The following is a 22,540-nucleotide window of genomic DNA, read 5'->3' as shown; positions in this document are numbered from 1 at the left end:
CTTGGGAATTAAGGAGAAACCAAGACATTCATAGATGCAGGAAAATGACGATAATTTGTCTCCAGCAGACCTACCTAAAGGAATGGCTAAAGGAAATTCTCCAAACGGAAGGGAAACAATAAAAGAAGGAATTTTGTAACATCATAAAGAAAGAAGAAACGTGGTAAGCAAAAATACAGGTGAATAAAGAAAAATTTTCCTTCTCTTCTTGAGTTTTCTAAATTACGTTTGATAGTTGCAGCAAAAATTCTAATACTGTCTGATATGGTCCTAAATGCATACAGAAGAAATATGTAAGATAATTATGTTGTAAATGGGAGAGGGTAAAGGGATGTAATGGGAGGTAACATTTCCACATTTTACTCAAACTAGAAAAGTGATGACACCAGGACATGGTGATAAGTTATACATATACATATGTAGGTAATATCTAGAGCAATTACTAAAAAAGCTATACAAAGATATACACTCAAGAGGCCTGCCTGGTGGCATAGTGGTTAAGTTCAAATGCTCCACTTCTGTAGCCTGTGGTTTCATGGATTTGGATCTCGGGTGTGGACCTATACGCTGCTCATCAAGCCATGCTGTGGCAGTGTGTCACCTACGAAAAATAGAGGAAGATTGGCACAGATGTTAACTCAGTGACAATCTTCCTCAGGCAAAAAGAGGAAGATTGGCAACAGATGTTAGCTCAGGGCCAATCTTCCTTACCAAAAAAAAAAAAAAAAAAAGGAGATAGACACTCAAAAACACTATAGATAAATAAAAATGGAAGCAACCCATAGGAAGGCAGAAAAAAGAAAACAGATATCAAAAACAGAGTGAAAAAACAGGAAACAAGAGATAAAATGGCAGGCTTAAGTCCTAACATACCACTAACTACATCAAATGATTTTAAAATACCAATTGAAAGACAGAAATTGGCAGAATGGGTTAAAAACGATGCTTCAACTATATCCTGTCTATAAAAGAAACTCACTCCAAAAATCACAATATACACAGGTTCAAAGTAAAAGGGTGGAAAAGATTTACCGTGAAAACATTAGTTGAAAAAAGGTAGTAATAACTATACTAATATCAAATAAAGTAGACTTCAGAGCAAAGAAAATTGCCAGAGACAGAGAGGGACAGGGGCATTCTACAACATAACTAATTAAGACTCTTCAAAACTGTCAAGGTAATCAAAAACAAGGACAGTCTGAGAAAGTGCCATGGCCAAAGGAATCCTAAGGATTGCACTGTGGCAACCTGGATGGGATCCCAGAGCGAAAAAGGATTGTTAGGTAAAAATGGGGAAATCAGGATAAACTACAGACTTTAGTTAACAATAATGTTTCAATGTTGGTTCATTACTTGTAACAAATGTATCATACTAACGTACGATTTTCATAATAGGAGAAATTTTGTGCAGAGGGCATATGAGAACTCCACTATCTGCTCAATTTTTCTGTAAATTGAACACTGTTCTAAAGAACAAAATATTAATTTTTTAAAAAGTAACAAGTAATCTTTTGGATATTAAGAAAAATGATGACCAATGTAAAAGTAATCAACAGAAAATGTCAAAATACGATCATTATCTTATTAAATTGAACATCATGTGTCTTAAGACAAAGCAATTATATTCCTAGGTATTTACCAAGATTCTAAGAATGTTTACAGCAACAAAATCCTGGAACTAAACAGATGCCCCGCAACAGGAGAATGGATGTATATTCATGGTATACCAAATCAGAAGACATTTCGAGAGAGGAAAATTACTAGCCTGTTCTATTCATGAATATGAACGCAAAAAAAATCTTAAAATATTAGCAAATCTAATCTAAGAGGGTATAAAAAGCAATCACAGCATTACTCAGTTGAATTTAACTCAGGTATGAAAAGCTAGTTTAATTTGTGGAGAAAATCCACAAATACAAATCATAGTATTAACTGATTAAAACAGAAAAAAACATTATCACGTGAAATGATTCAGAAAAATATTTTGGTAAAAATTCAACTCAATCACAATAAGAACTCATAGAAAATTAAGAATAAAAAAGAAGATCAACAAAATGAAAAGACAACCTATAGAATGGGAAAAAATATTTGCAAACCATATATCTGATAAGGGGTTATACCCAAAATACATAAAGAACTCATACAACTCAATAACAAAAAACCAAATAATCCAATTGAGAAATGGGTAAAGGACCTGAGTAGACATTTTTCCAAAGAAGATATACAAATGGCCAACAGGTACATGAAAAGGTGCTCAACATCACTAATCATTAGGGAAATGCAGAAAACCACAATGAGATATCACCTCACATCTGTTAGAATGGTTAGCATCCGAAAGACAAGGGATAACAAGCACTGGTTAGGATGTGGAGAAAAGGGAACGCCTGTGTACTGTTGATGGGATTGTAAACTGGTACAGCCACCATGGAAAACAGTATGGAGGCTCCTCAAAAAGTTAAAAATAGAACCCCCATATGAGCCAGCAATTCTCTTATAGTAATATATCTGAAGGAAACAAAAACGGTATATTGAATTGATATCTGCATCTCCATGTTCATAGCAGCATTATTTATAATAGCCAAGACATGGAAACAATCCCAGTGTCCATCGACAGATGAATGGATAAGGAAATTGTGGAATACATATGCAATTGAATATTATTCAGCCATAAAAAAGGAGGAAATCCTGCCATTTATGACAACGTGGATCACATGGAGGGCATTATGCTAAACGAAATACGTCAGAGAAAGACAAATATTGTATGATCTTACTTATATGTAGAATCTGAAAACAAAACAAAACAAAGAACAAAAAAACAAACTCACAGAAAAGAGATCAGATTTGTGGTTACCAGAGGAGGCAGGGGGAATGAGATGAAGGTGGTCAAAAGGCATAAACTTCCACGGGGCGTAATGTGCAGCCTGATGACTGCAGGTACCACTGCTGTACGGTGCGTATGGAAATCGTAAGAGAGTAGATCCTGAAGTCCTCATCACAAGGAAAAAAATATTTTCTTTTTTCTTTGTTTTTTTGTATGTGTATGAGATGATGGATGCTAACTAAAATTATTGTGGTAATCATTTCACAATATATGTAAGTCAAATCATTGTGGTGGACACCTAAAACGTATACAGTGCTGGATGTCAATTATATCTCAATAAAACTGGAAAAATAAAGAATAAAAGAGAAAATCTTCAACCTGATAAAGAGTACCTATTTTTTAAAAACATCTAGAGAGACCTCATCCTAGATGGGAAAACTTTGGAAGCATTCCTCTGAAATCAGTAAAAGTACACAAGACCACTTTTATTCAATTTGGTGTTGGAGATTCTAGCCAGTACAATATGACAAAGAAAACAGGATATTAAGATATAAGGACTGGAAAGGAGGACATAAAAATGCCATTATTTGAAAATAAACCCAAATAAATGTACATATATATTGCCAGAAATTTTTATAGCTAGTTATAGATAAAAGATCACCAAAGTCACTTGTAGTTCTATATATCAGCAGCAAACGACTAGCAAATATAATTAAAAATTAAAATAATACAATTGTATCAAAGAGTATCAAGTCTCCAGGAATAAATATACCAGAAGGTCTCCACAACCTCTACAGAGAAGATTGCAAAGATGTCAATTCTCCCCAAATCGATCTGAAAGTTCAGTTTGATCCCAACAAATATCTCAACAGAGTTTTCATGGAACTTGATAAGATGCTTTTTAAATTTCTATGTAAGCCTGGAGGACCAGGATTAACCAGGGCATTTCTGTACCTGAAAGAAGGGAAAGATGGTGCCTGGGGGAGAGACAGAAGGAGGAGAGGACCAAAGATCCACAAAGTGCCCATTCCAATTCACCCAGGGAACTTCTCCTGTCAGCTGACCAAATTAGCAGACTTCTGGGTGGAAACCAAGACAATATTTCCCTTTGTTTTTTCCTTTTTTTAAGGAAGATTAGCCCTGAGCTAACATCCGCCACCAATCCTCCTCTTGTTGCTGAGGAAGATTGGCCCTGAGATAACATCCCTGCCCGTCTCCCTCTATTTTATGTGTGGGACACCTGCCACAGCATGGCTTCATGAGTGGTGCTAGATCGGCACTCCAGATCTGAACCGGTGAACCCCGGGCCAGCAAAACAGAGAGCACTAACTTAACCGCTATGCCACCAGGCTGGTCCCTCATATTCCCTTTGTAGCATGGGAACTCTAAATAATAATTTCACTTTTTCTAAGAATGAAGTTTGGGGAGGAGAGAAAGAGCTCAGAACTGTCATTTCGCCCACAGTTTGGAGCCTACAGCCAAGCCTCAAACCAGCCCACATCCCCTGCTTGTGGTTTCTGTCTGCTGTTTTGGAGCTAAGGTTTGCAGGCTGTCAACAACTTTGCCAAGTGTAGGAGAGAGATAAAGGCTAAGCCTTCAGTATTTATAACAGAACAAGCTTAGAGCATCATAAAAAAGAAAATAATTTAAATTTCACTCATACAGCCAAGCATCCCAACCCAGAAACCATTTTTACTTCCTTATGCTTCTTTTTAGTCTTTATTTCTCTGTATAAGCATATAGTTTTTTGCATAGGCAACATTTTAGAGACTACATAATATTTATCCACTAACTATTCCTCTAGCTTTAGACATTCATGCTGTTCCCGATTTTTTTGACTTTTATAAATAAGGCTCTATAAACATTTTGTGGATTTATTTACTCTATCATTTCAGAACCAAGAACAGAGAGAAGTCTGCGGGGTTTCTAGTAACTGTCTTTTCGATCTTCCAAATACTCAGCAAGAGGTTCTACCTACTTCTCAACCTCTATAAATACAATCTCTCTATTGTTTGCGTAATGTTGTCTGCATAAGAAGTACAACTCCAGTCTCTAGGATGAATCTTGACCATTAAGATGGATGAATTAAGCATCTCCAGCCCAATAGTCATTGACAAAAGAACACTTATGGAGCATCAACCATGTGATGAGCAAAATACTGGAGAGGGCCCCTCCTAGGCAAAGCTAGGAATTAGAGAAGATAGAGAACATTTCCTAAACTTTTGTCTGTGATTGTGTTCATTCAGCTAATGATAGACCCTTATCCCTGAAACTAGGTATTGGGAGAAATAAGCCAAAGATTGATAAGCCACTCTCTTCTGATGGAATAGCTTTGAGAGAGCAAGACCAGAGATAAAGATTCTTCTTCAATGGGTAAGAGTAGTGGGAGTGGAGGGTGGTGAAAAGGAACCGCAAAACATCTGAGTCCTGGTCACGTGCTAGGCCTAACATTACCTCTATCCCATTTGAAGAAGTCACCTTTGGCCCAATCCACCTCCTCTAGCTGTCTCTGGGACAGGGAAGTTGAGGCCCACGCGTCTGAGCCAGGACCAAGAATAGCCATTAACATGTATTGACCCTAGGGAAGAGATGTTTGCATTTGGCCACATCAAAGTAAAATGCAAATAAATAAACCCAGTGCATGTACCCAAAGCTCCCAGATCAGGTTTTTGTGGTCTTATTCTTAAATACAAACAGATGACAAAGATAACCAGACATCTGAAAAAAAGCCTGCAAGATAAAAGAGAATGATCAAGATAAGATAATAACAGGATGCTATTAAAAAAAAAAAAAAGGAACCCCATCAGAAGCCAACAATGACCTATTGGATATAAAAATACTTGCCAAATTTTTAATGAGTTCAATGCAAGAGTAGAAGACAAATTCATATGAATCTCAGGAGGTAGAACAAAGACAAGGAATCATAACATATGAGAGAAGGATAAGAGAAATAGAAGATTAGGGCTGGCCTGGTGGTGCAGTGGTTAAGTTCGCTTGTTCCGCTTTGGTGGCTCAGGGTTCGCTGGTTTGGATCCCAGCCGTGGACCTACGCACCGCTTATCAGGCCATGCTGTGGCAGGTGTACCACATATAAAGTAGAGGAAGATGGGCATGGACGTTAGCTCAGGGCCAGTCTTCCTCAGCAAAAAGAGGAGGATTGGTGGCAAACGTCAGCTCAAGGCTAATCTTCCTCAAAGAAAGAAAGAAAAAGAAATAGAAGATTAATCTAGGAGGTACAACTTCTAATGAAAAAAAAGACTTCTTAAAAGAGAAAACCAAGGGCAAGAAAACATTAAAGAATAAAGATGAGAGATTTTCTTGGATGTTAAAGATCACGTCTCCAGATTAAAAGGGTCCACCAATTTTCCAGAACAAGAAATTAAAAGACCCATATCTAGACATATCATTATGAAGTTGCAGAAACCTAAGAATAAAGAGAAGCTTCTCAAAGCATCTAGAGGGGAGGGAGAGAAGGGGAAAAAGACGCCCTGCAAAGGATGCAAATCAGGTTGGTTTCAGATTCAGAACATTTGTTAAGATTACGGGAAAAGAAAAGAAAACTACATAGTTCCTTCGAAGCTGAGGGGAAATTACTTTTAACCCACAATTTTACATCCAGCCAAACAAAATCAAGTGTGGAGTAGAAGAGAAGCATTTTCAGACATGCAAGGAATTGCATCTCTCACACCTCCTCTATTAGAAAATTGTTTGAGAATATGCTTAAATGAAATAAGTGAATTGTCTAGCCTGGGTTCTCTGAAAGCAGAACTTGAAGCAAAGTTTTGTCAATGAAAATAATCCATAACCAATCTATAAATGAAAATTGGGGTGAATTTATTCTGAGCCAGATCTGAGGACTAGCTTAGCCCAGGGCCTTCCTTCCCACAGGAAGGGAGGGCACCAAAGAAGGGGGATGTACAGAGTGATTACACACCTTCGAAGAGAATGTTTCACATGTGATTGACAAGTCCCTTTTATAGTAGTCACTACATCGCCCTGTCAGCACAGCACAGTGATTGACGGACACAACAGGTAGTAGATCAGCTGTCTTGGGGGACACAGCAGGATGGCTGGTCTGCTGTCTCGAGCTGGGTGGTCACAGGTGAGCTCAGCAGTCAGTTCCTAGCCTAGGGAGGGATGCTTATCCTTAAGGAAAGGCTAATGTGGGGGAAGTTGCGTCTTTATCTCAAGGCCATTTGTTCTTGTTTTGGGGACATAGCAAATGCTTAAAGCAGATATAAAATGCATGCTCAACAGCCACGTCAGGCCCTTTTGGAAAAACAAGGTCAGGCCCAATTAGGTTTATACGGAATGGCTTCCTCATATACTCCAATATATCCTACTGCATTTGTTAGTCAGGTTTATATATAAGTTTATTTGGGAGTGAAATCCCTGGAAAAGAAGTGAGTGACAGAGAGAGTTCAAGAGGGGAAATGTGAAAACCTGGACAAGATGATGTCTGGGCTGCTAAGGAAGTCTGGCAAAATGCCTGGGTCACGCAGGCCCTTATACAAAAGATAACCAAGACTGTGGATGGCATCACCAAGAGCATCCACATCCTAGCTTCAAGAAACAAGCAGTGCTGCGTAATCAAAAGATTTTCACCCACTATCTATTGGAATCCACTGGACGGAATACCCTCAGGATTCAATTCCTGGCTTTTACTTTAATATGACCTTTTATATTGATATCCCTCTTTTTCATTTTAGGCACCCCACTCTCAGCTGCCTGATCTGTAGGATGTTGAAACAACTGACTTTTGTCAGAACTCCCGACGGATGGTTCAACGGGTCCTCTAGGAGCAACATCACCAAGAAAACTCTGAGGACTAATTCACTCACCATCCCCCACTTCAAATGTCTTTTTTCCCTGAGTTGTTAAGGATAGCCTCTCTCAGCCTGTCTTGAACAAGAGAATGGACTGACAAGGCTGATCACACTTTGTGCTTGACTTAACTTTAGGCCAGGTCCTGAATTCAATATGAACTTCCTGCACTGTAACATGTCTGCTTCATCTCAGGCCCACATCCCGTCTCACATGCCTGGCCACCTGTAACATTGGCACCCTCTCCCTTCCCCCCGCACTAGCATTGTTTTTAGCACCCTTCTTCCTCTTTCCATAGTCACCAATCCCCTTTTCCATATACAAAAGTTTTGCTTGCCCACCCCGTCTCTGGGACAGTCTGGCTTAGACTTTGGGCATCTCCTTATTGCAATTGTCCCCTTTAACAAAATCTTTCCTTACTAATGCCTGGACTTGCATTTTTTTCCTCCTTTACATAGCCAGTAGACTTTTGTTCCTTTAATTCAATACCAATCATTAGGGCCACCAAATGGTATGTTTTTGTCTAAAATACCCCTTTGGGATTATAGAATAGTTTTGTAACATTTTGGTGCTACTGTAGGGGAGGAAGACATGTCCTCTACCCACTGTGGGTTCTTCTGGCTGGAGAACGAATTAAATTCACATGAGACAGACTAACAGGAGAAAATTAAACAAAACTTTATAACATGTATACATGGGAGAGGCTCAGGAAAGCTGAGCAACTCACCAAAATGGCTGAAGCCACCACCTTAAATATCATCTTCAGCTAAAGACAAAGGAAGGTGTTGGGGGTGGGGGGAGTCAGTTACAGGAGGTTACCAGACAAGCACAGTAAACAGGAATAAGATTATTATGCAGATTTAAGTCCTTGCCTTCTGCATTGATAAGAGTTTCTAGAGATAAGGTCATCCCTCCTTCCTGGTACAGAGAGGGAGACACCTTTACAGATGGAGATTTCCTTTACAATGTAAATGTTTCCCAACAAAGGGCAAGCAAACTCCACCCCTCAGTGTTGCCTTCCTGTCTGCAGTTTATTGAAAGTAACCAGCCCCAAACGATCCTCATGCCAAAGAGACATATCTTGGGGTGGCCAATTCCAGTCCCCGACACCACTCATGAAGAATAGGTCAGCACCGGGCATTTAAATTTGTAGCACCAAGATTATTAAGTAGATCTAGAGTAAAAGAAAAGTTGGCTTTCTTACTTGTAAGATCTGTGAAAATGATATTGCTACAAATACACACCAGTACAAGGGACTACGCTCTACTTCTCTTCCCAGCTCTATTTCTGTGAAAGTTCAGTTACAAAAGCTAAGTCACAAAAGGTCCCCAAATACTGTTTTGGTGGAGTTCCTTTTCTAGATATGACAAGAGGAGGTTCTAGATTTCTGGCAGCCTGGTCTGTTGTCGTGTTTGCTATCTAAAAAGTTACCTAGTGGCCGAGTCCAGTTACCCAGGAAACCAACTAAGTCATTACTAGGATCTAGAAACAAGAGAAGCTGGATGGTTCCCAAAAGAATTTGTGTACAAAAGTCAAGTTTTATTATGCTTTAGACAGCTTACTAGCAAATTGTAGCCAGGTATTGGACTCATTCTAAGGAGTGAGTAAGGATGAAAAATGATCCTTGGAAGCACTTGCCTCTCCACCCTTCCCCTTCACATAATCCCCCCAAATGGCTCCAATAGTCTGTAAAATCAAATATATGGAGAAAAGATCTAGCAGCAACCCCTGCCTTTTGCAGGATCTACCCGCCAGCCGCAAGATACACACACCAATCTCACGGGGGACACACACAAAGGTCCTGTCTCTCTTCTCGGGACAGGAAGAGGAGGGGTGGGAGAGTCAACTACAGATTGACTAATTCGTAAACTGTCCTACCTCTCTTTCAAATCTTACCTGAAACTGAAAGCATAGCTTCCTCCAAGATAAAAGGGCCGGAGCACTGCCTCCTCGAAAGGCACCGGGACCGAACCACTGAGGATCCACAGGAAGTCAGGTACCTGACAACCCCGAGCTCTGTCCTCTGAAGGGAAGGGGCTCTGAATGTAAGGAACCTGGGAAGGTCCCCCGAGGAGAGACTGGTGTTAGGATGGGGCTGGGAGAAGGTCTGAAGATTGGGGTGATTGCAGCAGTAAGGGCAATGTGTCAAGGGGTGATGTGACACGAGGTCAGTTCTGTGCAAGAAGTATTCCAGGTAGGGAAGTGAGGTCAGATCTGGCAAAACGGAAAACGTCTTGAAGGAAAGACATGCAGTTGATCCATCCCTCTTGAAATTTGAAAACTTAATCTTAGATTGTGCAATTTATCACCCAGGCCCTGGAGGCAGCACTGTTGGTGCCTGTGTCTCACAAAGTCCTTTGTGCAGAAGGGCTCTCCCTCTTTCTATGGTTAGTCAAGCCTAGAGCTTCAGGCCAGAACAGGAATATACTTAATTTCCTCACTTCCCTCCCAACTCCGTGCACACACCAGCTTCTACTTCTCCTTCCAACCAAGAAATCCCCAAAGCGGCCGTGCATGTTAGCTCTCCTGGATCGTGGTAGAAGTTGACAATGTCAAGAGATATTTTGAAGTATTGACTTCAGTTTGAGCCCAGGTTAAAGAAACTTTGAAAAGAATTTTTTATTTTTGTTGTTGAGGAAGATTGTCCCTGAGCTAACATCTGTTCCAGTCTCCCTCTAGTTTGTATGTGGGTCACTGCCACAGTATGGTTGAGGACTGGTGTAGGTCTGCATGGGATCCAAACCTGCAAACCCAGGCTGCCAAAGCAGAGTGTGCCAAACTTAACCACTATGCCACAGGGCCGGCCCCAGAGGAATTTTTTTTAAAGCATTCATGAAAAGACACAGTATTTCTCTAAGGGGAAGTACAATGGTAAGCCCTCTGAAAGGTCTGCTAAAATGTGATCTACTCTCACTGGCACTCTGTGTGACATGCAGCTCTGCCTGTTACCAAGATTCTTTTCTCTACCAGCTCCCTACTGGGGGCCAGAGGTCACATTCACCTCGTCCCTGTGTGCAGGACCCAGGCAGAGCTGGTTACAGGCAATGCTGGTTCGCTGTTCAGGAAGGAGCCTGGACTTCCAGATTCCAATTAGGGATTCATTCAGGCACAGTGGAGGCATCCGCATGCTCACGATGACATGAATGTTCACACCTCCCTTTCATTATCTTATATTTATTTGCAGTTATTTTTGAACTTGGAGATGACATCTCTTCTAGCCATAGCAGTTCAGTTTTTGATCCTAACTCCGTGGAGGATACAACAGGTAATATATACCATCCACTCCCAACTCAATCCTACTGACCTTGCTCTCCCCTTGCGTCTTTGCAACAATGGAGCTCCCACAGCTGAGTCTGTGGTCAAAGCCATTTAGAGATCGTGAATCTGAAAAGATTTTTTAAAATAATATCAGGAAAGAAAACTGAGTCACAAAGCCTAGCTTTTTCTTCTTACACTACTTATAGTATAATAAGACTGTCTTCATACATGTACCACACATGAGTCTTATGACAGGAACATGTCAGATTTCATGCTGAGTAAGAGGTCCATGCTGTGGGCTCTGGGCGGCATTCAGTTCATGCTGTTTCCTCAGTGAATGGATCAAGGGACACTACTCTTTCTTTGCAGGTGACCAGCTGGATATTGTCAACCCAGTCATCTCAGCTGGACATGGCTGACAATGCATTTGATGATCAGTATGAGGGCTGTACTAAAGAAATGGAGAAAAAGGCACCCCAGCTGTTAAAAGAAGAAATGCGAATGAATGGACTTTTAAGGAGTGAATGGGAAAAGGCAGAAGAATACTGGAAGCAAAACATGAAGAAGAGAATAAACTATCCAAAACAATTCAATGATTTCCACGGAACAGCTCTAGTGGCCTATACGGGGGACATTGCAGTAGAATTTAACAGAGCTGTAAGAGAATTCCGTCAAAATTCACTTAACTTTCACTTCAAAGCCTTCCATTATTATTTGACAAGAGCACTTCAGCTTCTCTCTACAACGGAGTGTTACACTGTTTATAGAGGTTCTAAGACCAAGTTTTATCACAGTAAGAGAGGAAGTGTACGTTTTGGGCAATTTACCTCATCATCTTTGGATAGAACTGTAGCTACGAGAGACTATCTTGGAGCAGGTGGGACACTGTTTACCATCAGAACCTGCTCGGGTGTTGATATTCAAGCATTCTCTACGAAACCACATGAAAAGGAGGTGCTAATTCCAGGGTATGAGGTGTATCAGAAAGTCACCGTACAAGGCACAAATGAAAAAAGGAATGAAATTTTACTTGAAAGTCCAAAAAAAATGAAGAGTACCTTCAACTGCTTCCATATTTCCACTGGCAATACAAGAGTGGGAGACAACAACTTCGCCAGGTCAGGTGAGTCTGGGACCGTGTTCCAGGTGGGAGTGGTGTGGCCATGATGAACTAGAAGGTGGGTTGCTCCGCTACCAGAAGCCACCAGGGCAGAGAACGATGGGGCCTTCAACCAACTGCTGAAGAGCATTAGGTTCCTCAAAAGACAGGGCTGAGATCCTGGAATACAGAGCAGCTCAGGCAGTTTCTAGTCCCGCCAAGCGCCCAAGCTCCCTGCTGTGCAGAAATGTCAGAAAGATCTCCTGAGCACCAGAGAACACGAGTCATGGAATATACCAGAATGTGTGGCAGTAGAAAGGGTCAGGGGAGTCAGGAGACCCGGTTCTAGGCAGAATGGCGTGGCCGCTGCAGTAATCCCAGCAAATATCCAGGTGCCTGAAGTCAGGAGGTGGCCGTGGAGGTCAGGGGAGGTTGGGAACTGGTGTTGGCGATGAGGTGTTCTAGGAGAAAGGGCGAAAGCTGGGCAGACTGAGGGGTGTGGTGAGAAAACAGGACAGTGGACCTTGAGATTTCCAGTGTGGCCGGTTTGTAAGTTCTGAGTTGGTTGGAGGACATTTCCATAGAAGTGGTTGGCTAGATTGAAGAGCAGGTGAATAGTATTGGAGCTGAGGAGATCAAAGAACTGCAAGGTTTTGCGGCGTGGCCCACATAGTAAACCACATGCGCAGGGATGACGCCTGGCCTGACGAAGGTTAGAGGTGGTAAAAGCGGAGCACACAAACCTCAGTGAAGGCATATCAGTCAGTAATGGTTGGAAATAGTAATGGAGAGCATCAAGAAAAGCTATTACCTCTCCAGCCACATGATGGGTGAGAGGTTCCATCAGGAGCAACCTCCGCTTTACCCAACCATTCCCAAGGTGTCCTGGCTTTCAGGTTTCCATGCATTTACACCCATCGTTCCTTCTAGCCTGAAGTCTCTTTGACTTCATGTCGCATTCATCCAATCTAAGACACGATCAATTTAGTACAGGAATTGTCTTTCAAGACCTAGCTCAAATATCACTTCAATGCTAAGCCTTCCTTGATACTTTTAGGCAGTTAAACGTCATACCATACTCTGTGTCACTGGTTTGGGGTCAGACCACCTCAGTGGTAATCCAGGCTCTATCGCTACTGGCTCTGTGACTAATTGTCTGAACAATCTATATCTCATTTGCCTCCTTCACAAAATAAGGATACAAATAATAAATACCTCAGTAGTATTTCTGTGAGACTAAAGAAGAGGAGTTCATAACTTATTGCCTGGCACATAGACATTGCTTAACAAATACTGTCTTTTTTCCCAGGGAGAACCTTACCCACGTCTCAGCCATACCCTCACCATCTCTGTGATAATCATTTGTTTACAGTCTGGTGAGCTCTTTAATCCCAGAGACATCGTCTCCCTGTTCCATCTGCACTCGGGGTCTGTCGTTAATGCCTGGCTTGAATCAGGGCTCCCGTACATGTTGTTGAAGAAGATTAAGCTTTGTTGAGATGCCAGAAAGGGATCTGAGTTGTGGGGGAACTGAACATCCAGTAGGTTTCAACCAAATTAGTCTTTATGCTTCCAAAGGGTGCTGGAAACCAGAGAAATGTTTGGTGTAGAAAGAGGACCACAGAGAGTGATGACAGGGGGACTCAGATTTGACAGGAAGGAACTTTGAATTTGGATCGAGTCTGATGAACACAGGGTAGCCAGGTGGACAGTCCAGGCGAGGAGAGCTGTGGCCCTCCATCTCCAGCCCAGCGGTTGACGTTCATCCAGACTCAGGCAGGCTGAGGACCCCAGGTGAGAAAAGACTCCCCCAAGAGTCAGACCTCCAGTTAACACTAGTTAGTGGAGAAAGGAGTATATGTGTTGCTGCAAAAGATGAACTTCCATGAGGTCAGGACCTAGAAACATCTTCCTGGGTGGAGAAAGACAAGCACGGAGGGGCTCCCAGGATGGCCAGGGAGCTACAGGCCCCACGTAGGGAAGGCCTGTCTTACCGAGGCACCTGTAGCTTGGAGCACAGGGGCCTGGGAGGTCTCTCTGGAAGGGACTGAAGGGCTCCTGAAGCCTGAGAGCTCAGTCAGCCAGGTGACTTAAATTCAGAGAGCGAAAGGCGATGTCCTCACAGCCCTCTCTCTCTGGTATTCCTGAGCAGTGCAGGGTCCAACTCTGGCCAGGTACAGGGAGCCCCCAGAGCCCACTCTTTTGGGTTTTGTCCCTAAGGCGAAGCTTGAAATGTTTGGGAGGGCCATGTCTTGAGAAACTCCATGGAGAAACCTTTCCTTCTCTTCTCCCCTCCTGTCCGCAGGAAGGAGAGGAAGCCCTGAGTTCCTTCTGCTGCTTCCTGGCCTCCTCGCCTCGCTGCTCCTCCCTGTGGAGCTGTAACCACCCCTGCCTGGTGCCTGGTTCTGCGTGGGGTTTGTGAAGAGGGGTGTCAGAGGGAGGCAAAAGGGAAGGGAGCTTAATGGCTTGCCAGCACTGGCAGTGTTGGGAAGGGTGCAACATAGATCATTTGGGTGACCTCCATTAGCGCTCATGTCTTCCAAGACATCTGAGGGAGCTACTGGGTCTGTCTGCAAAAGGATGCTCTGTCTTCAAATTTACTGCCTGAGATAAGTCCCTGTTCTTCTTGACACTTTGCTATGATTAAAAAGCCATATTTTTATGCACTGTCAGCAGTAACAGTCTTAAAAATGCAATTTAATTGTGATGTTATAATCTAAAAAAATGAACCGTTTGTAATCACACGTTGCTTTTCCATGGCTAGATATTTCTATGGGTTGTATCACTTGCTCCAAAAATTCTCCCAGGGCATTAGATTTGATGCTGGCATTTTCATAGTTGAGAAAGTTCCTGTATTATCCTTCTCAAGGATGTCCATGCAGTCCTGATCGATTGAGCCAGAAATACAAGAGCTGTCTTAGATAAATCCCTCACGCTAGACCACCCCACCAGAAATCCAAGCAGTTACCAAGCCCTGTCAACCCACTGTAATAATAGCTCCCAGATCTCTTCCTTGCTTCTCACTCCCTCTCAATATCTCCAAGGAAATGGACAGGCACGTTCTGATGTGCAGTTAGCCAGGAAGTCTGGGCCCAGAGCCTGGCGCTCTACTCCCCAAGGGTCAGTTTGGCTAAGAGGCACAGAACTCACCCAGTCTTCACTACCCACTCTCCATCCTGAAGAGTACCCTGCCCTTGGCCTACCAGCTATTGAGACAAACGAGAATGAAATAAGTAAAACCATATAGCAAAATGGCATAATAATAGACAAAAAGATCATCAGAGAGAATAAAGAGTCCAGAAAGAGACCCACGCAAACACAGGCACTCCGGCTACGGCAGGGGTGCCCTCACAAATCCGTGGGGAAAAGGGAAGAGTCAATGAATGGTCATGGGGCAACTTGTTCTCCACATGAAACAAAAATGGAATTGGATTCCTACATTGCACCAAACGCCAAAGTAATCCCAAAGAAACTAAAGACCTAAATGTGAAAATAAACCTCTAAAACTATTCCAAAAAATGCAGGAGAATATTTTTTTTAACCTCAGAGCAGGAAGATATTTCTTAGAAAAAAGAAACAAACAAACAGGAAAACAGGTTTATCCTTGTTCATGCCTAATTCAGGCCACAGTGGGGCTCTGCTTACGGTCACTCAGGAAAGCAGGACGCTGAGGCTCCGTCACAGAACGTGCTTTCACAGTTACCAAGGCAGGAAAAGGGAGTGTGGTGAATGGGTGACGCCATCCCGGATCACATGGCTTCTGCTCCCATTGCACTGATCAGATGAAGCACATGTAACTTCAAAAGGACCTTCGAGGTTCCTGGAAGAAGAAAGGAGGAAAATTTACAATAAGGCCTACGGATTGGGGAAGTACTTCTTAAGACCAAAAAGTACAAACTATAAAAAAAAAATAATAAATTAGACCTAGTAAAGAAAATATGGTTCAAATTTACTGGGTGTAAACTGTGCATCAGGCATTCATTGTTCTAAGCTCTTTACATGTTTACTCGTTCAGCCCTCATAATAACCTATGAGGTAAGTTCTATTGTTTTCCAATTTTCCAATCCAGGAAATGAGAGGTTATGTAACGGACTAGGAAAGAAACAAGGGAAGACGACAAACCAGGGAAAGGTGGTGGGATTCTAAGGATTAGCTGGGGCTTATGCTATTTAAGCAGTGAAAACCCACGCTCCAGATGGGATGGACTGAGGCCAGAGGTCTGCACACAATTGGCTACAAAAAAACCCTATTGTTCTTTGCTAAGGACGGAGTCTTCAGTTAGCATCTGGCACATGGGAGTCATTAAAAGTTCATGATTGTTTATCAGCCTCAGGGAAAGACCCACTTGTGATGAAATAAAGCATTCCGTTTTGATATCTCTTGGGGAAGAGCTTCTGTAACTCAAAGTTTTCCTTTTACACAGCAAGTGAATGAAGTCATGATCAGTGAAACTTCCGAATGGAAAAAGACACAACAAACTTCAAGGGCAGAAGCAGACTGGGAAAGGTTCTCTGCAAGATGTATAACATGTAAAGAACATCTACAAATCAATAAAAAAAAAGACAAACAATAGAAAAATTGGAAAAACAAACGAACAGGCCACTCACCCATGGGAAAAATGAACATTTTTAAATGCTCATTTTATGTAAATTGCAATGGAGATGCAAGTTGAAACAAGGAGATATTACTTCGCCTATAAGATTGGCCACTAGACCTTGTCAAGCTGTTGCTATTTAAGAAACATCTTTTCCTAGCTTTGAATCTGCATGAGATCCCATACCTCTTGCACTTATATTTTCCTTTTCAGTGGACACTGTTTATTTAATATCCTGGAAAGAAAGGTCTTGATGCATCCTTTAAGGTTGCAACTCATGAAGCATTTTATAAGCAATACTATGATATAAACCGTTATCTCCATACTAGTGCAATACTTTGTATATTTTTTTTCAATTCAAGAATCCACAAGTTCAAGAAGTATGTGATTGCCTCTTTTTTTTAAATTTCTGTCGCCAAACATCCATGACCCTTCCATTTTTCCTTTCCAGATAGCAGACCTCATTCTTGTGGGCTTCATCAAAGGTCTCTTTTCCCTTTGCTTTTTTTCCCTTTCCACAATCACAACACTTCTGCGAGTTTCTTTTCTTTCAAGTCATCGTATGTTCACTCACGAGACATATAGAACAGGTCAGCTGCTTGCTGGGGCTGCAGCCCCCTTAGGACACGGCTCTTAGGTGAGGGTGAGCACACTGGGCTTCAGAGCCTCTCCTATGGCTGAAAGACAGGTTTCTCCTCAGTCTGTTCCATAAACGATGACTGGACTTAAACACATCCAAAAATGGCAGAGCCTGATCGCCGAAGCCCAGGATCTGTGTTCAGGCTCCTCTCGGGCATCAGGGGTCTTGACCACTCTGGCTATCCCCTGACTCTTCAGCCCGTCCACTAGTTTCTATTACAATTGCCCAACATCAGGAGGATTCTGGCAAGGTTTACAGACATCTATCTTTCAGAGAGTATGTGCTGAAAGCTTAAAGGGCAAAGGAAAAACAGAAGAAAATCAAGGTGGCAAAGGGGAAAAATAGCCAAGGTTTGGTGGGGGGTGTAGTTGGAGGCTGCTTTATGAAATGGGGTTGTGATATTCTTTTTTTTTAAAGATTTTATTTTTCCTTTTTCTCCCCAAAGTCCCCTGGTACATAGTTGTATATTTTTAGTTGTGGGTCCTTCTAGTTGTGGCATGTGGGATGCCGCCTTAGCATGGCTTGATGAGTCGTGCCATGTCCACGCCCAGGATCCCAACCAGTGAAACCCTGGGCCACTGAAACAGAGCGTGCGAACTTAACCACTCGGCTACGGGGTCGGCCCCAGGGGTCGCGATGTTCTTAAGTGAAGATGCTTGTGGGAGTTTGGCCCGCTTCACGACAAAACTTGCTGGATGTTATGGATTCACTAGCGCTGGCCTACCAAGACAGGTGGGAGAATTCGGAGACGCCTTACGTACTTAGCACTGTCACTGCTTCCCAGGACCACGAGACACAGATAAGGTTTCTTATTTACCTAGGAACAAGGTGGCATTATATTCACAAGGGTCTTATTGTTAGGATGACCTAAGGTCTGGTTACAAATCCTGGTTCAAAAGGCTCCATCAGTGAGGGTCAAGGGGAAGCCCCAGACGGTTGGTTTTGATAGACCTCACCTTTCTCCCTCACACCAACATTCACAGCCTCAGCACCACTTCCTGCCCAGGGGTCAAAAGGACCAATCTCATTTTGCACTTGGCCCCTGTTTCTGAAGCCCAGGTCTTCCAGGTCATCCACATAAGACTCCACACATTCCCGTCTCTAACCCCGTAGCCTTCTCTTCTTTACCTTCTGAAACGCATCCACCATGCCCACTGGAACTCGTGGTCATTTGTTAGTAAAATGCCCCATTTCCTCGTCCTCTTTCTAAATGTTCTCTTCACCTTCTTGCTCTAACTGAAACATGATCTCTCCTGAGGATACTGCAGCTTCATTCTCCCTACTGCTCAGACTCAGAAACTTGGAGTTATCCTTGACTTTTCTCTTTGTCTCCCAGCACACGTCTGGTCCATAGGCAAAACTTGCTGTCTCTACCTTCAAATTATAGGCTGAATTCAACCCAGCCACTTCTCACCACTGCACCACTACCACCGTGGACTAAGCCACCACTGTTTCTCACTTGTAGATAATTAAATTGTTTTTCTCAACCTCCCTCATTGCTCTCCTCACTCTTGGAGGGGTCGGAGAGTTAAAAACTACATTTCCCAGGGGCTGGCCCCGTGGCCGAGTGGTTAAGTTCGTGCGCTCCGCTGCAGGCGGCCCAGTGTTTCGTTGGTTCGAATCCTGGGCGCGGACATGGCATTGCTCATCAGACCACGCTGAGGCAGCGTCCCACATGCCACAACTAGAAGGACCCACAACGAAGAATATACAACTATGTACTGGGGGGCTTTGGGGAGAAAAAGGAAAAAAATAAAAAAATCTTTAAAAAAAAAACAAAAAAAAACTACATTTCCCAGACCCCATTGCAGCTAGGGTCTAGCAATCAGTTCCTGATAATAATCACACACAGAAAATATAGAAGGTGGAAAGTGAGGTGGAGGTCATCTTTTTGCTGCTGTGGCTGCTGACAAGCAAAGGTAGACAGACAGGACTGTTTTGGTGGTCAGATTCTGGGCTCCCTGTGCCTTCCAAGGTCTCTCCACCAGCTTCGTGGGTGTATGGCAATAATTGTAGGAGTAGAATCTGCTTTCTGATAACGGGGTTTCAGTTACATGGTGTGACCTTGAAGTCCAATGCCAGTGGGGACCCCTGACTTCTACTCCTCCAGCCCTTCCAACAATTTTGTAAGCCCCTAATCCCTATATTGACTCTCTTTCTGTGTAAAGTGCCTAGTTTCCTTCACAGAACCCCGACTGGTACAAGCTCCTCACTGAGCTCCCTGCTTCTGCTCTCCTCCACCAGAGTGACTGGGCACACTTAAGTCTAGACGTGTAGTTTCTCTGCTCAAATCCCCGAACAGCTAACAGCCAAAGTCCTTACAACGCCCTAAAAAGGCCATGTCCAATTTGGCACCCCGTAAACCTTTTGATCTCATCTTCCATTACTCTCCTAATTGCTCACTCTGCTCCCACCACACTGACTTCCTTGTAATTTCTGAAACATGGAGGCACACGTTTGCCTCAAGGCCTTGGTTTGTGTTCTTGCTGCCTGGAGCTTACTTCCCCTGGATAGCTGCCTGACTTACAGAGTTCACTTCAGGTCTTCACTCCAATGCCCCCTTCTTGGCGAGCCATGCCAGCCTTATCCATACACACACACATTTTCTGCTTTATGCTTCTCCTTGGCACTTGTCACAATTTAAAATTCTATGCATATATTTTTTTACCCAGTTTCATATCACAACCTGCCTTCTCTACACTCCTGGTCCTTCTTGTCCCTCTCTAAGATTTCTTTTTGCCATAGCGGTTACTACCTGCAAGCATCCTGTATCATTTATTTGTTACTTATTATATTTATTTGTGTATTGCCTGTCTCTTCCTCATCTCTAGAATTTAAGCTCCAAGAGGGCAGGGATCTCTGTAGGTTCACTGCACTGATGTGGCCCAAGCACTTAGAACAATGCCTGGCATGTATGAGGAGCTTAGGAAATCTGTATTGTATAAATGAATTGTCTTCAATCTATGAACTGGAAAACTAAGACGTAGCAGAGGATGCTTCCTCAAGGTACCCAGCCAGAAAGAGGTACATTTGGAGTTATCCACGGCAGGGGGAAGGATTTCATTAATTTTTAATGTTTTATTACGGTGTACCATACATACAGAAAAGTACACAAAGCGTGAATGTACAGCTTGATGAATTTTCACAAAATGATCACGACAGAACATTGCCAGCAATTTAGAAGCCTCTGTGCAGCCCCCTAGTCATTACTTCTCCCAAGGGTAACCACTATTGTAGCTTTCAACACCATACATTCATTTTGCCTGTTTTAGATCTTTATATAGATGCATCACATGGGATGTATTCTTGCGTGTCTGACTTCATCCACTCAAAATGACATGTATGAGACTCATTCACATTGTTGCAGATATCTGTATTTTATTATTTATTTTATTGCTCTACTAAATTCCTTTGTACAGGTAAATAATTTACTTCCCTGTTCTACTATTGATGACATTTTATTCTTTCAAATTTGGCTATTACGAAAAATGCTACTATGAACATTGTTGCACATGTTGTATACATGTGTACACGTTGTTGAACACATCACTCATTTCTGTTGGGTGTGTACCTAGGAGCGGAATGACTGTGACATATAATATATCAGATGGTGGTCAACTTAAGCAGATGCGACCAAACAATATTCCAAAATGGTTCCTTTAGTCCACATCCCAACCAGAAGTGAACAAAGTTCCTATTGCTCCATTTTGTCATCAATACTTGCTGTTGCTGATCTTTTTAATTTGGCCATTCTGGTGGGCTTTGATTTGCATTTCCCTGCTGTTCGTTGAAATCAATCATGTTTTCATGTGCTTATGGATCATTAGGATACTTTCTTTTGTGAAGTGCCATTCATGTCTCCTGCCTGATTTTCTATTGGGCTCCCTGTATTTCTCTTCTTGATACACAGGAGTTCTTTATCTATTCTTTAAAAAAATCCTTTGTTGGCCGTATGTGTTGCAAACGTAGAGGAGGGAGACAATTCCTCTGCCCTCTAGGTCCTTCTGGCTGGCCTAAGAATTAAAGTGACATGAGACAGAAGAACAGGGGAAAACCAAACAAAGCTTTATAACATAGATACATGGGAAGAGCCCAGGAGAGCTGAGGGACTCACCAGAATGACTGAGGTCACCACCTTAAATACCGTCTTCAGCTAAAGATCCAGGATGTTGCAGCTGGGGGGAGGCAGTTGTGAGAGATTACCAGAAAAAGCACAGTAAACAAGAGTAAGGTTGTTACACAGGTTTAAGTCCTTGCCTTCTGCGTTGATAAGAATTTCTAGAGATAAGGTCATCCCCTTCTTCCTGGTACAGAGAGGGAGACACCTTTACATTACCTTAATGTAAATGTCTCTTCCAAAGGGTAACTTCTACGTGATTTTCAGAGCTTCTCCCCTGTCTGCAGTTTCTTTTTTTTTTTAAGATTTTATTTTTCCTTTTTCTCCCCAAACCCCCCCAGTACATAGTTGTATATTTTGATTGTGGGTCCTTCTAGTTGTGGCATGGGGGGCACCACCTCAGCATGGCCTGATGAGTCGTGCCATGTCTGCGTCCAGGATCCGAACCGGTGAAACCCTGGGCCTCCGAAGCAGAGCACATGAACTTAACCACTAGGCCACGGGGCCAGCCCCTGCAATTTCTTAAAAGTAACCAGGCCAAAATAATCCTAATGCCAAGAGATACATCTTGTGGTGGCAAATTCTTCTCCCCTACACAAATATCATTACCCATGCTGTGGCTTACTTTTCCACTCTTTTAATAGGGTTTTTAAAAATGGAAACAGAAATTATTCATTTTAAGGTAGTCCAGTTTATTCAGTCTTTTCTCTTAAGGTTGGTTTTATTGTATCCTGTTTAGGAAAACTTTCTCTACCCAAAGATCAAGAATTTCTCCAATATGATCTTCTAAAAGGCTTTTTGTTTTGTCACACATAGATCACCAACCCACCTGGAATTGATTTTGGTGTGTGATTGAAGGAGGAATCAAATTTTTTTTTTTTTGAGGAAGATTAGCCCTGAGCTAACTGCTGCCAATCCTGCTCTTTTTGCTGAGGAAGACCAGCCCTGAGCCAACATCCATGTCCATCCTCCCCCACTTTATATATATATATATACGGAACGCCTATCATAGCACGGTGTGCCAAGCAGTGCCATGTCTGCACCCCGGATCGGCACCAGCGAACACTGGACCACCAAGAAGTGGAACGTGTGCACTTAACTGCTGTGCCACCAGGCCAGCCCCAGGAATCAAATTTCATCATTTTCCCTCTAGATATCCAATTAACTGCAGGTCACGGTCAGAGTGG

General features: G+C 42.6%; 2 long non-coding RNA genes across 3 annotated transcripts in view; one reads left to right on the top strand and one right to left on the bottom strand.

The window, feature by feature from the left end:
* LOC111774343 (uncharacterized) overlaps nucleotides 1-15,772 on the bottom strand; it is a 44,949-nt gene extending 29,177 nt beyond the window's left edge. Inside the window, exon 1 of the long non-coding RNA XR_011441074.1 lies at nucleotides 15,648-15,772. This is a non-coding gene — a long non-coding RNA (uncharacterized lncRNA). The remainder of the gene's footprint in view (nucleotides 1-15,647) is intronic.
* On the top strand, nucleotides 9,466-22,318 carry LOC100629820 (T-cell ecto-ADP-ribosyltransferase 2). 2 transcript variants are annotated; one of them, XR_011441073.1, is made up of 4 exons: nucleotides 9,466-9,641; nucleotides 10,830-10,910; nucleotides 11,273-12,026; nucleotides 22,170-22,318. It is a non-coding gene; the product is annotated as a T-cell ecto-ADP-ribosyltransferase 2 (long non-coding RNA). The 2 variants fall into 2 exon arrangements; XR_290631.4 differs by lacking the exon at nucleotides 22,170-22,318 and adding an exon at nucleotides 14,308-14,746.
* The last annotated feature ends 222 nt before the right edge of the window (nucleotides 22,319-22,540 follow it).

The sequence above is a fragment of the Equus caballus genome, chromosome 7, assembly GCF_041296265.1.
Source record: "Equus caballus isolate H_3958 breed thoroughbred chromosome 7, TB-T2T, whole genome shotgun sequence".
NCBI classification, from domain to species: Eukaryota; Metazoa; Chordata; class Mammalia; order Perissodactyla; family Equidae; genus Equus; species Equus caballus.
Note: the sequence above shows the minus strand (reverse complement) of the source record. Positions and strands in the feature narration are given on the sequence as shown.